The sequence below is a fragment of the Solanum lycopersicum genome, chromosome 9 (assembly GCF_036512215.1).
Source record: "Solanum lycopersicum chromosome 9, SLM_r2.1".
In the NCBI taxonomy this organism is placed as follows: Eukaryota; Viridiplantae; Streptophyta; class Magnoliopsida; order Solanales; family Solanaceae; genus Solanum; species Solanum lycopersicum.
This window is the reverse complement of record NC_090808.1, coordinates 25,683,719-25,693,951: the sequence shown is the minus strand read 5'-3', so window position 1 is coordinate 25,693,951 and position 10,233 is coordinate 25,683,719. Positions and strand designations below refer to the sequence as shown.

The 10,233-nt window shown below is 33.1% G+C and overlaps 1 long non-coding RNA gene across 1 annotated transcript; it reads left to right on the top strand.

Moving 5' to 3' along the window:
- The first annotated feature begins 719 nt into the window (after positions 1-719).
- On the top strand, positions 720-6,493 carry LOC104649155 (uncharacterized). Its single transcript, XR_743115.4, has 4 exons — positions 720-1,020; positions 1,123-1,192; positions 6,101-6,152; positions 6,236-6,493. It is a non-coding gene; the product is annotated as an uncharacterized lncRNA (long non-coding RNA).
- Positions 6,494-10,233: the final 3,740 nt, after the last annotated feature.

Below are 10,233 nucleotides of genomic sequence, written 5' to 3'. Positions count from 1 at the left end.
AAATCAATTGAGGGCCTACTTATCAACGACTCAACATCCCTTTCTTTCCAAATATTATCACCCCTTTCATAGGTGACATTTTGAAGAACACCTAATCATCAACTTGGAACTTTAGTTTCCTTGTCCTTGCATATGCATAAAACTTTTGGTGATTCTGGGTTGTCTTAAGTCTATCTCTAATGAGTTTCTCTTTCTCCATAGCATAGTAAATTGAATCTTCTCCTACCAATGTTGCTTTATCTACTTCAAATCTATCACGAATGGGGGAGCACCCCCTAGACGTAACAAGGACTAATACTAGCGTCTTAGCATTCATCATTACATTTAATAGGCTAAAAAGTGCAAAAAAATTAAAACTTTTCGTATATAGCTATATAGGGAGGTTTACATAGACCTCTCGCATACTACATGTGGAGTTCACATAGAATCCTCACATATGAAACATGCATAGGCTTCTCAATTCGACAACAGACACTACAAGAAAAAGGTTCTGTTAAGACCAACATGTAGGGACGGGGTAATAATCTCGTCCCAAAAATTATACATATTGAGACAAAATTATATCTTGATCCTAAAAGGTACATGTTATTGAGAAGGTAAAAAATCTCGTCCCTAAGAAAACTAATGACTCGTTCCAATTATATTTGAAATACATAGTGGGAGCGCCAAAAATTGATAAAAAATTTACAAAAACCCAAAAAATAATAACTCTGAAAAGTAGGCGGAAATTTTTTTTATCTCAAAATCCATTGGTCACAACTTTGCCTTACCAGGGCTATTCACCTCTGCCTCAATTCCTCTTATGGTATTCTCAGCAGCAACATTCTGAACTGTTAATCTATTGTGTGGTGTCTCTTCTTCTTCCTGTTTACTGATGAACATTCACTCTCAACTCAACAAAATTGTCTCCTTTTCATCTTGATTAACAGCGACCTAGTGTTATTTAGCTCTGCCACAAATCCTCTCTACGTATCCTCAGCAACAAAATATTTATTTCCTTTTCACAACTTCGAATGTAAGGTATGTTGCCTTTTCTTTTTCTTCTTTATGTTTACTGATCTTTTGCTCAACTAAACAAGAGCATCTTTTTTTAATCAACATCTATCTACCTACGATTATTAGGATCTGCCTCAAATCCTCTGTAAATATTCGGAACAGAAACTTCTTTGTTTCCCTCTCTCAACTACGAATTGTGAGTATGATGTTTCTTCTTCTTCTTAAGCTTTACTAATCTGCCGCTCAACTTTGCCCTATCATTTTGTTTTATATTATTGAGTCCGGATTCTAAAGTTTAATTGTTTTTAAGTTTATTCACGTTTGTAGTATATGTGTTCATAGAATCACATACCCATAATAGAAAGTACCTTTTAGAAAAATAAATACGAGGACACCTTCCTCTTTTCCTCTCTGTTTCATGAATCTCTTGTTCAATGGACACGAAAGTCCCTTGTATTGAAGGAATATATGATTCTTATTTGATTAGATTTTGATCATACAATACAAAGATTCTTTACAATAGAGTCTTGATCGACTTGTAATAATAGACGTGATTATTTTGTATATGCTACAAAGTAAGTAGTCACTTTCTTTATTATTTTGTATATGCTACAAAGTAAGTAGTCACTTTCTTTCATTAATGTTTTACGGGTTGTGAATCAGCAAATATATTAACATCACTGATTCAATTGTATTTGAAGTCTTTAACCATTTAATTAAATAAGATATCACTAAGCTTTATTTCAACGATTGAGAAGTAAATAGTTATTTTTGTCATTACACTGATTGTCTTAACCAATGAATCATGCTTGAGTCTTAACATGTTTGATCTAAGTGATAATCTGATCATATAGAGCATACAGTATTTTCAGTAAAATGAATTGTGAACTTCGTCCCTTATCCTAAGAGGTTTTCTTATACAAGCAACATAGGTCATCTTCTTCGCAATGTCCTCCCATGTTCTTCTTCTTCTTTCTTCTCTTCTTCTCCCCTTCTCTCCTTCATGGTTTCTATTCTTTAATGGACAAAAACTATCCATGTATAAATGGGTATATGAGTCTTGATGAATTAGTTTTTGACTGTACAACATGAAGATTCTTTGTATTGGAGTCTAATCGAGTTAAGGAATTGTCATCTTTTATTAATGTGCTACAGGTCGTTAATCTACACAACAGTTAACATCACTATTTACTTGACTTTGGAGTATTTTAGCAATTAACTAAAGATAGAGATCAACAAATAAGTCAATTTGAATTGTCATTTATGTCATGTCCAGTCAACAAGAAACTGCTGGCTTAAAAAAATCACATCAAGTCGTCAACTATTCATATTGTCGAAGAAAATAATTATAAAAGAGTGACAATAAAGAAAGCGTGAGTTAAAAGCTAATAAATATCTCAAAGAAAACCTTCAATATGCTGAGAAATAAATCTAAATATGTTGATTTGCATATGGTGTTCTTCTCTAATTTTCTTCAGTTTGCTCATTTTCGTTATTCATGGTTGTTATGTCAATATGTTAGCAGGAAACAAACTTTAACACTTGCGTCATACATTTGCCATTTGACTCCTACACTAATGATCGTGAAAAGATGATGAACTGCTGGGTAATCTACTATAATGTAGTTATTGACTTTCTTTAATAAATGATGAACACATTAGATGGATTGAATTAAAGATCAAACTTACTTGACTAAATAAGTGTATGCCAACTTCTAAACAATCTAGAAAAGAAACATATCTGATCATTTAAATGAGCAACTTATTGCCTCAAAAGAGACGGGTTTAAAACAAAAAAAGGGAACAATTTAGCCTTTCCAGCAACTGATATGTTGCTTCTTTATTTAGCCTCTCTAACAAAAAAGTGCCCCAGCACCAATAGAGTGGAACACAGTGAAAGTATTGAAAACTGTTTGAACTCGAAAGTACTATTTTCTACTTTCGTGAGTTGCCTCAGTCCCTTTATCTTTGTTGATTCATGGTAAAAGCACTCTTTTATTGATCATCAAATGTATTCCATCTTTTCAGTTAACAATATCTTGTACAGACTTGTCAAGTACAATGTTAAGTAGGATATTAAAATTTGAAACATCAAATACTTTCCATCTTATTATCAAAAATAATATTTACATCAGTTATTGTAATTTGGAAGTATATATTCTAATTCCTTAACTGAAAAAGTAGCCATGGTCTACTAGAAATTGTTTTTGGATCTATATCCGCTTGGTATACACTGCTCCATGAGTCACTCGATCTCTGGAGCTGACCACTTCCCATTCTTGGTACAGTGAATCATGAGTTTTTCTTTTCTTTTCCCGTCGTTTCATTTTTATAATAGGAAGAATTCTATTTGTAAAGTTACAAAGTTTCTATGCCCTGTACCTTGCAACTTTTGAGTGCCTTGCATTTCGTAATGTTAATAAATGTTTAACCATTACGAGTGAAAATAGCATGTTAATAAATTAATAACATATTCCTCATTCACCAAAAATGACAAACTAGAAATAAGTAGGAATATATGTTCATACCTAAGGAGCAGCTTCAAACACACAGAACTGCTTAGTAAGATTCCTGTCTAGCTCAAAAATTGCTGCAACACTTTCACATCTATAACTTTCTTATTATTGAACATCCATTTATATCCTTCCATTAATTACTGAAGTGCACGTCATATATAGTCCATGATGATGTAAATACTATTCTCAAGATTAGTGTTGTTGAGAAGACATTTTAAGAAGTTGCTTTTTTTAAAAAGAAAACATTCTTTGGTATTCTCAATATATTTCTCTGTTTGTATCAATGAGTGTTGTATATATCTGGGAGAATTTTGCTGTCAGTTCTTAAGATCAAAGTAGTAAGGACAGCATTGTTGCAACAGCAACATTGAAGGATAACTGAATTCTCATTATGATGGATTTCTAGTTGGACTTGACAAAGAACTCATACTCTTGTATATGGCGAACATGAGTATATATTGCATTAGTTTCTTTTGGAAAATCTTCTAGTTTATTTCTATTCAAACATAATAAAAGCTACAAACTAAGACAAATTTTTATTTAGGCAAGAAAATTTTTATTTAGGCAAGAAGCACCAGGAATACAGCAAATCGAGCTAAGTTGAAGATGCTTCATCATATTGGTAGTAAGACTATTCGAGAGATTATTTTTCCAAAGGTACCAGCGTAAAACTATTTCATAAATGAAATATTTATGAGGTTTGTGTTAATTTACATGTTTGACTTTGATGTAAAGGGTGGGAAAGATGGAAACTCACCGATTTGGAGACTATTTTCTTTGAGATGCGTAAGAAAGATAACTAGCTTGTTGAAATTGAAGCAATGGAAAAGCATGTGCGTTAGATAAATTAAATAAATTTATTAGTTGAAATTGTTGTGTTCGGATAGAAATTTTTTTTATATAACTTTTAGGAACAACTCAAAGAAATGGTTCAAGCCGATCAATCTCTACCTAGCATAGAGATTGTTGAAAAATGTTGTGGACCTCAAACTCGTAGCCATATATTTGGCTTTGGTTGTAGTGTAAAGGCGAAAGACTTGAAAGACGGAACTTGAATAATTGTCTGAGCTATGTTCACTCGAGAGGATAACAAATACTTGAATGAAGAAAATAAATCTTTGAATGAGGAAACAAATCTTTGAACCATCGCGTGTCTACCTTGGAAGATGCAATGAAAGAAATAATGAAAATGAAGTAATTATTTGCAACTCAACAATCACATGTCCAACCTAAAACATCTCCCGTTTCAACTGAATGACCACTATTTTTTTTCTAATGACCAAGTAAGCACCATGATACTAGACTTTTTAGTTTATTTTGTTGATTTGCATATAGTCATTGCTTCTATGACTAATTCTAGAAAAAAGTGATGGTATCTAGTCTTTTCCCGCTAGAAGATAGTACCAAGAATTGTTGAATCCACCTTCATCTGTACTAGTTTTCTTGTTCTCATTGTCTACGAGCTTAAATAGAACTAGCTAATCTCTATCAAACACAAGTATAGATACAACCCTTAGAAAGTAGAAACTGATTTCATGTCCGCTAGTTGCTATATGTTTCCAGAATGTATGTATTGTTTAGTAGCTTGATGTTATGACCGAAGATTCAATGTTGGATAGCTGACTTGTTTGTATACTGCTGTCTGGGATTCTTCACAAGTATTTTTGGCCATAGTTCCTAATTGTATAATATTTGGTTTTGAAGCTGTGAAATTGGTTTGATGTTTTAGATTCCCCGAAGCTGATACTTCAATTCTTTGTCTATTTGTGTGAAATGCATCAATCTATGTGTTTACGCAGCTGGAAAAAAAGTTGCCAAAGTTACACTTAGATTTGAGCTCAATTTCTATCATTTTCTCTATGGTGCTTGGAGCTCATTTTTTACATGTCCTTATTCATATGAAAGATCACTAGTCCTGACTTTTGCATTGAATTACCATGGGCATAGCTCTTTTAGTTTTAGGAATTACTCTCCACTTCACATATGATGTGTAACCATAGGAGCACCCTCGTTAGAGTATTCTGGTTTTTCTTCATTTTGGTTGACATTTTGAACTCTAAGTTCCTATTTCAACCACTAGAATGGATTGGTGTGAGTGCCATGCTTGTTCATGTGGGAACTCTCATTTATGTCATCTTTGTTTATATATTGTTTTTGGCTATTGCTGATTGTGTACTTCATCGATTAGGCATATTTGGCTGCTGATGGAATTTGCATCTTTTGCTTGATTATTATATAAGATTAGATGTAGCATTGTACTCAAAAGTAGAAAGAGCTTCATCTAGTCATGGGTCTCAGTTTGATTTCTCTCCGAGAATAAGTGACTAAGATTCAATAATTTTCTTCACAACTACACATAAGTGTACTTTAAACTAGAAAGACCTTCATCTAGAAATGCTATTTCTTACTTCATTAATTAAAATTTTCTGCACAACTGCACATAAATTATTTTCTCTATTTGTTAAATTCAGCACTGCACTATTTTTGGACAGCTGCTTTAATGTTAAATTTTCTCCACAGAAATAGTATTTGTATTCTGTTTAAATGTATCTCAATAATTTTCTAATTGATTTTTCTTATGGTCCGCAGCTTTTGTAGATATCTCTAGATAACACCTGGTGAAGTTCTAACAACTTTTTGGGTAAGCGATCTATTTAATTCTTGTATAAATTTGATATGTATACCAATAGTTATTTATCTTTTTTAAAAATTTTGAACTTGCAGATTTTGAAGGTAGAAGTGTCAAGTTAAGAAACAAGCTTTAGAAGAAATGGACCAAGCTTGTTATTAGTTTACTAAGAACATTATGAAAAACTTGATAGTATATAGTCTAACTCAGATGTTGGCTAAGTTTTTTTAAAAAAACGCAATGAAACAAACATCATAGCACGTGGACCAATTTTTGATTAATCGAACTCTTAATCTGTATCAACTTGTTTCTGTCTCCTATTATATTCTTAGTGAATCGGAAGTTTTAGTACAGATTTAGTATTTGTTGAAGAATATATTTTATTGTCACATCTATTAATCTAGGACCATTGAAGGACAATCTAGGACAAGAAATATCTCGTCTCTAAAGAATAATCTAGGCCTAGAAGTGTATCTCGTCTCTACTGAATAATCTACACCTAGAAATATTTCTTGTTTTCTATAATGAATAAAGGAACAGATCAATCTTGTCTCTATACATAATCAAGGACCAGGTAATCCTCATCTCTAAAACTATTCAATGACCATGATAATATCGTCGCAAAAGCTAATCATAGAACAGGTTGTTCTCGTCTATAACAATTACTATGACCAGGTGTTCATGGTCCCTATAAAGATTTAACGACCTAACAATAGATTTTTCCAAGTCTATTTGATACTAGATATGTAATCTCAAAAAAGATTTAACGACTATATTTTTTCTCGTCTCAACAACCATTTAAGGACAAATATTTCGTTTTTGTTGCAGAAGATCTATAGTGACGAAGGCGGTTGCGGCGGGTGGGGAACAACATTTTTTGGTCTCAAATTTACATTTGGGACCAGGTTTAGATCATGAGGGACTATATTTTCATTCCTTACAGGATGTTTTTCTTGTAGTGGGAAAAGTACATAAGAATTAGTCTAATACTACTTCTCATATTGAACCATCTAAAGCGAGTAAATATCTTGGACATAGACAATGCAAAATCAACATGCCAATATATTCTTATATCAATATCCAAATTATAAAGGAAAGAACAATGTCTTTATGACGATAAAACTTCAAATCTAGAATGTAGAAATAGGTAACATCCTCGAACATAAGGACCTACTAACACTTGGAGAAAAGACTCCAAGTTTTCTTCAATTGGCCTTCTAGGAATTCAATGGACGGAACCTACATATTTGTAGAAAACTTAGCGATATGGGTTAGTACTCCACTTTAACTACGCATGGAAACATATCCACATAAAACATTGAAACCATACTTAAAGGGACATATATTCAAAACCATGCTAATTTAATTTTAAAAGTCGTTAGGAATTTTTAAGAGCATATATGAACCAATCGACAAATACTCATCAAGACAAGACTATAAACAATACAAGACCAACATTCTCAAGTAAAGTCAAGTCAACATCTGTAGTAGCATATTAGAGCATGTAACACTCTGAAAAGTCAAGACCTAGTATAGATCCTAACATGAGTGTTTAAAGGTTTAAATACTTTTTAAGACCTAAAATAATGTATATAAGTCATCCAAGAAGTTCTAGAGCCAAGATGTCAAAGAACGTCCATAACGTCAGGAAACTAGCTTAGTTGAATAAATTGACATCGCTAGGTTTGGGGATGGGTTTAGAGGTTCAAATGAAGTCTAAAACTTTTAAAAAGACTTTGATTAGGTAGAATGTAGTATATAGGGTCTAAACAATCAATATAGATGCCCCACGGACCACCCCAAGGGCCATGGAGTAGGACCCAACATGGGTGGGCAGCCTGCCTAAGAAGTCTGCGAAATTTAAGAATCAGTGGGCTACTGTGCGACGTGCAGCCCACACGGACCTCATTGCCTCAAATTATTTTTGTGAAATCAAATGCGTGTTCTCCCCATGACACAGAGCCCTTCCCGGATCCGGTTAAATCGTATTTTTGACATTTTAACTTCACAAAATGACACATTTAAGTGAGTGGTGTTTTGGAAAATTTAGTAGGTTATTTACTATAGCGTAAGGGTCATTTTAGAGTCATTTTCACTCACCCAAACTCAATTACCAAAAAAAATCCAAAAGCTCTCACCTCTCTCTACTCTCTCTCTGACCAATTCCTCCAGTGAATAAGGAATAAAACTTGAAGAAGAAGGTAAATTTCTAGGATTTCACTTTAATTTCGTGGATTGATCTTCAATAAGGTATGGGTTTTTCACTATTGGGATTCCTTTAACCCAAGAGGTCCTCTCAAAGTTGATTTTGAAGATACCCAATACCATTGGATTTTCCAATTCTATTGGGTTTATTCTAAACTTCAAATTGATGATAAATTGTGATTTCCTATTACTAATTGAGTACAGATTGTTGATTAATTTATGTTAATTTATTAAATTTAATATTGATCATGTTCCCTACCCCAATTTCCCCAAATATAAGATCTTGGTCTAAATTGATGGTAACTGAAGAATGATTTAATTATTAGACTTGTTTTATCTATTCTAATTCATGTATGAATTGACTTTGGTTATGTATGTTTGGATTCAATCTATTTCTGCATAAATTCATGATGATACCTAATTCCCCTAACCCTAGGTTATGAATTTATGTTAATTTGGGATAATGATGATGCAATTGACCTACTTTATGTGTTAATTACTATGGTTTGATATTTCTACACCTATTATTGGATATAATAGGTTGGTTTATGATAATACCATCATGATGGATTTTGAAGGAGTTTTGGTAAGTCTTGAAGATGATAATCATTACTTAAAGTATGATGGCATGTGATTGGTGATGTAGTTCAATTGAAGTATACCTTGTGAATAGCCTATATAGGTGTTGGTATGATGTTGAATTGAAATGTCTTGACTTTGTTATTGTGAGATTATGATTAAGATGAAATGATATAAGGTTTGTGATGACTTTCCTCTGTGCCTTGTTATGAAATGATGATGATGATATGCTAATCTCACTGTTGAGGTTTGCCATGAGAGGATATTCTCATGTAATATCTATTGATCTAAATGACTATGATTATACAAAGGATGGAACCTATGACCTAAACTAAGTGATGATTGTTTTTAAAAAAAGACATTTCAAAAGGGACTTAGCTTTTCACCGACTGAACTTGACAATGGGAGGTATTGACTTCCCATAGAGGAAGATTCACCCTATAGTTCCATATGAGGTGTTAACTCCCCTATGAGGGATAATTACCCAATGGATTCCCATGAGATGAGGCTCCAATGCCATAGGCATAGAGAGGGTTCAATACATATCTCCTAGTTCTAGAACTATGTTGCCACCATATCAAGACTAGCTAGTGGATCCACCTAAAAATCTATGTTTATGTTTGTCTCTACATTAGCCAGTAGACCACTTCCATCGGTGTAAGGTTTTAAAACACCAAATTCCAACTTAGCTCTTGTGGTCTATGTCGTTTAAGGCAAGTGTTGCCAAAAGTAAAATGAAGAAATGGACTATGCACTAACTAGGGTAACTTGAGAGGTTTGACTTAACTTAGGTAGGGGTATGGGACTCTACCTATAGCTTGCACTAGTTTGCCTTGAGGGAATCCTTAGGAGGTTGTTCTTGTGTTCTTATAATGTATATTCTATGAAGATGTTGATTGTACATGTTGATGATCCTATATGAGGTTAGTTGCATTCATGAACATGCTATTGGTTTATTTTACTAAATATTATGATGGTTATTATTGATGCCATGTTATGTTAGGATAGGAGTTATTTGTGATCCTTTGTTTGGCTTACTTGATTAACTAATGTTATGGGGCTTTGCTTGGTCATTGCACTTGTAGGCTGAATTGTGGGTTATGAGTAATGGTTTTGCCTATATTATGATTTTATGAACTTTTGTACATGCTGACTTGACTATTACTTGTTGATGTTGGTAATGTGTCGTACATGGTTTTGATTTATGGACTATTTGATTATTGGCTTATATGGGTTCTTAATTGTCATAAGGCTTCTCAAAGTACTTTAGCATGGTTTGATCAAATGTCCTCTTTAGCTTTATTTCACT